Genomic DNA, 5,275 nt, shown 5'->3' with positions numbered 1-5,275 from the left:
ATGCGTGGAAGATGTCGTCCCATCCAGAACAGTCAAATCCTTCCCAAATCAAAAACCCTGGATTAACGGAGATGTTCGCGCGGCACTGGCGGCACGGAACACCGCCTTTGCCTCCGCGAACACATCGGACTACAAACACGCACATTACCAACTCCGGAAGACGATCAAAGCAGCCAAACGTGAGTACAGGGACAGGGTGGAGCAACAGTTTGACAACCCTCGGAGTATGTGGCAGGGACTAAACACGATCACAGACTTTAGAGGGAAAACCAGCACACCGCAGACCACAGCCTCTCTGTGTGAGGATCTAAACGTATTCTACGCTAGATTCGACACAGCGAACACCATGAGACCGGACAGTGTGCGCACCGCGGATGACGTCAGTGCGCACACTGTGTCTGAGGAGGATGTGCGGAAGTGCTTCAGGAAGGTGAACGCACGCAAAGCTACTGGTCCGGACGGGATTCCCGGCCGCGTCCTCAGGTCATGCGCGGCTCAGCTGGCTGGAGTGTTCACGCACATCTTCAACCTTTCCCTCTCTCTGTCTGTAGTCCCAGCCTGCTTCAAAATGGCCACCATCGTCCCTGTACCCAAATCCTCCACCATCTCCTCATTGAACGACTGGCGACCTGTAGCCCTGACCCCCATCGTAAGCAAATGCTTCGAGAAGCTGGTCAGGGACTTCATCTGCTCTGCACTACCCGACTCACTGGACCCTCTACAGTTTGCATACCGCCACAACAGGTCCACTGATGATGCCATAGCCCTGACACTACACACTGCCCTGTCACACCTGGAGAAGAGAGACACGTATGTGAGGATGCTGTTTGTAGATTACAGCTCAGCATTCAATACCATCGTTCCCTCGAAGCTGGACAGGAAACTGCAGGATCTAGGACTGAGCAGCTCCCTCTGCAGCTGGATCCTTAGCTTCCTGTCTGACAGACGCCAGGTGGTCAGACTGGGCAGCATCACCTCATCCCCCATCACACTGAACACTGGTGCTCCACAGGGGTGTGTACTGAGCCCTCTCCTGTACTCACTCTACACCTACGACTGCACAGCCACTAACAGCTCCAACATCATTGTGAAGTTTGCGGACGACACTACAGTGGTGGGTCTTATCACCAACGGTGATGAGACGGCTTACAGGGAGGAGGTCAGCGCCCTGACCCACTGGTGTCAAGACAACCATCTCACCCTCAACGTCGCAAAGACAAAGGAGTTGATAGTGGACTTCCGGAGGTGCAGAGAAGTACACACCATCAACGGCGCTGCTGTGGAGAGAGTGAGCAGCTTCCGGTTCCTTGGCGTACACCTGGCTGAGGATCTTACGTGGTCAGTACACACAAACAAAACAGTGAAGAAGGCACAGCAGCGCCTCTTCTTTCTCAGGAGACTGAAAAGATTCGGCATGAGCCCCCGCATCCTCAGGACCTTCTATCACTGTGCCATTGAGAGCATCCTCACTGGATGCATCACCACCTGGTATGGCAACAGCACCGCCTACAACTGCAAAGCTCTCCAGCGAGTAGTGCGGTGCTCTGAACGGATAATTGGAGGTGAGCTTCCCTCCCTCCAAGACATCTACAGGAAGCGGTGCCTGAGGAAAGCGGGGAGGATCATCAAGGACTCCAGTCACCCCAGCCATAAACTGTTCAGACTGCTTCCATCAGGAAGGAGGTTCTGCAGCGTCCGGTCCCGTACCAGCAGACTGAGAGACAGCTTTTTCCATCAGGCCATCAGACTGCTGAACACGTCATAGACACCTCAGCTTCACTACTGGAACTTCAACATTATGCACTCCACACTGTATATAAATGCCACTTGTTTTGCACATATTCAACTCTGTATATTTTATATATTTTATTATTATTATTATTATTATTATTATTATTATTATTATTTTATTTTATTTTTTTACTATTTAATTTGTAAAAATGTGTATACACACACACACACACACACACACACACACACACACACACACACACACACACACACACACGTAGGAAAATATTTAGTATACACATCCAGAAATGCATACACTATTATATATTGTACATATATTTATTAGTTTCAGGTTGGCCATTCTTGTATTTTGCTCGTTTGTGTTGTTGTGTTTGCACATCTCTGTTGCTTGTGGGGCTCGCACACAAGAATTTCACTCGCATGTGCTGTGCCAGTGTGCCTGCACATGTGATGTGACAATAAAAAGTGATTTGATTTGATTTGATTTGATTTGATTTGATAATGTTGTGATGAGTAACCTGTGGATTGTGCATATGGTGGGCTTCAGCAGTTGCTGTAAAAAACAGTATTACTGGCTTGGACAAGAGATGTAATGTGACTTAAGTATACATGTTAAGTGATGTTTAAGGAGTAATAGTAATTACTGTGCTTTAAAGTTGTAACAGTAAATGAAGATCAATATTCATTTGCTCCTCAACTACCAAATCAAATTTAAGCTGCTGCACCTTTACATTAAGGCTAAGTAAGATACACAAAAAACCCAAACCCCTCCAACAATGGCAGAGTTTGAGGCTAATCCAGAAGTCAGTGAAAAGGGTGATGTGGAACAACTTTCTGCAGATGAGCAACTACAAGCAGTTGAAGGCACAGCTGATGATGTTTCTACTACCTCACAAAGAGCACGACAGAGCCAACGAGTCTGTACATTGACGGAAAAGGGCAAAGAACTGTACGGTGAGCACATAAAGAAGGCTGCACATCGTTTCAGTGTGCGCTATGAGAAGTGGAAGGTTGTCATTAAGAATGCCAAAGGAGCTATAGATGGTCAATGCTCAAAGGATCTGCTACAAGAACATGTTTCCAAGGTTTTGAGTGCTTCTAAGGATGTGAATGCAGCCTATGATGACTTGAGACGCATTGAATCTCCAGATAGTGACACAAGACGAAGGATGGATACGTGTGAAGCCATAACAAAGACAATTATTGAATCTGTAAGAAAGTGTCCAAGCCCAAGTAATGCGGAGGTTCAAAGAGATGAAGAACTTTGGAAGGACACTGAGTCTTCATCTAAATCCGTAGCCTCAGATGTGAAAAGTCAAAGGGATGAAAAATGGAAAGAGACTGAGTCTATGCCTAAGTTAGAAGCCTCAGACAGGATGAGTGTTAAGTCACACCACACTAAGCTCTCTTCTCATTCGAGGGTTTCCTCTAGACACTCCAGCCGGCTCTCGGCTAAAAGACAAGATGCAGCTGCTGAAGTTGCAGCAAATGAGGCTGCTCTCCAAGTTCTGCTTGAACAAGAAATCCATATGAAGGAAATTGAAAGGCAAGAAGCAGAAATAGCACAAAGACAAAAGGCTCTAGAAGCTAAGCGCAGAGAAGTAGAGCGACTTGAGACTGTAAAAAAGCTGAATGCAGCAAAGGCTCGACAGTGGGTGTATGAACAAAGTGAATGTTCAGATGAAGAAATATACAACCTACTTCACCACAGATCTGATAAAAATGAAGTCAAGTCTGAAAACAATGACCAGCATATGAAACGGTGTTCCTCGCCACGAAATGTGACACCGCACCAAGAGGTGAACACAGAAGATCTGGTCAAAGCATTTGCAGTGTCTCTTAATGCAAGTCGTCTTCCGGTACCAGAGCCAACAATATTCAGTGACGATCCTATCAGATATAATGATTGGAAAATTTCCTTTCAGACTCTGATTGACAGGAAAAATATACCAACTGAAGAGAAGACTTATTATCTGAGGAAATATGTAAGTGGACCTGCAAGGAAGGCAATAGAAGGCTACTTCCCGCTTGGCACAGAGTCTGCATACTATGCAGCATGGACAGTTCTCGAAGAGAGGTATGGAAATCCCTTCCTCGTAGCAAAGGCCTTCAGAGACAAACTTGACGCGTGGCCTAAGATAAGCTCTAAAGGCAGTATGGAACTTCAAGCATTTGCTGACTTCCTTTGCTGCTGTAAGACAGCCATGTCGCAAATGAAGGGGCTTGAAGTGCTCAATGACTGCAATGAAAACCAAAAAATGTTCGCAAAACTTCCAGATTGGCTTACTTCAAGGTGGAACAGAAAGGTTACAGAAGTGCAAGAAGAGACTCACACCTTTCCAAGCTTCAGCCAATTCGTAGATTTCATCTCACGGGAAGCCAAAATTGCCTGTAATCCCATAACATCTCTCTTTGCTCTGAAGCCAAGTGAAACTGAAGGGGCAAAAACAACAAGGAACAGAGGCAATGGAGCAAAGGTGCTAGCAACTAACTCAAATGAAAGGACTGTTAGTGCTAGTTGTGTGTACTGTGAAAGGTCGAGTCACAGCCTACTTAAGTGTAGAAGGTTCATAAATGAGAGCATTGTTGAGAGACTAAAGTTTGTTCAAGACAAGAAGTTATGTTTTGGCTGTCTGAACTCTGGTCATCGCTCCAAGGATTGTGAAGGGAGAGAAACCTGTGACACATGTAATAAAAGACATCCAACATGTCTTCATGACAATCGCATGAAGGAAGACAGAACAAGGAGAAATCCACACAAGAACAGTGACAGGACAAGACAAATGAACGCAGATGTCTCACAAGACAACAGTGTCACACCAACAACAAGTGAAGCAACTTCTAACAGAGTCACACAGAATGTTGACGACACTCACACATCTTCCATTATTCCAGTATGGGTGTCAACCAAAGGTGAGCCAGAGCATGAAATTCTTGTGTACGCGCTCCTTGATACACAGAGCGATACGACCTTTATTCTTGAAGAAACGGCACAAGCTCTGCATATCAAAGGTGAATCGACTCAGCTAAAGCTCACTACTATGTCTTCAAGAAACACAGTTGTGCCCTGTCGCAAGCTCTCAGGTCTACAAGTCAGAGGGTTCTACTCAAATAAGACCATTTCCCTACCAGTGACGTATGCCAGAGACTTTATTCCCGCAAACCGAGATCACATTCCATCGCCTGCAACAGCTAAGGCATGGTCTCATCTTGAATGCATTGCAAGTGAGATCGCTCCACTACAAAGCTGTGATGTTGGTCTGCTGATTGGGTACAACTGCCCCCAAGCACTTGTTCCTCGTGAGGTTGTGTCTGGAAAGGAAAATCAGCCGTTTGCGCAAAGAACTGATCTGGGATGGAGTATTGTGGGTTATGGCAATCCATGTCTCGATTATGGAGACGCCTTCGGAATAAGTCACCAAGTCATTGTGAAGGAAGTGGTGCCTGACATTAATCCCTCTTTAAATCTCACCAACAAGGTTCACTATGGCCTTCTTATCTCTCAGATCTGCTTTTACCATAT

The 5,275-nt window shown here is 45.9% G+C and overlaps 1 pseudogene; it reads left to right on the top strand.

The window, feature by feature from the left end:
- Window positions 1-2,494: 2,494 nt before the first annotated feature.
- On the top strand, window positions 2,495-3,637 carry LOC146676598 (uncharacterized; annotated as a pseudogene).
- The last annotated feature ends 1,638 nt before the right edge of the window (window positions 3,638-5,275 follow it).

The sequence above is a fragment of the Rhamphochromis longiceps genome, linkage group LG3 (assembly GCF_057381845.1).
Source record: "Rhamphochromis longiceps isolate RC_006_pf linkage group LG3, R_longiceps_female_GT1.1, whole genome shotgun sequence".
Classification (NCBI taxonomy): domain Eukaryota; kingdom Metazoa; phylum Chordata; class Actinopteri; order Cichliformes; family Cichlidae; genus Rhamphochromis; species Rhamphochromis longiceps.
The sequence above is the reverse complement of the archived record's forward strand: the minus strand, read 5'-3'. Positions and strand labels throughout refer to the sequence as shown.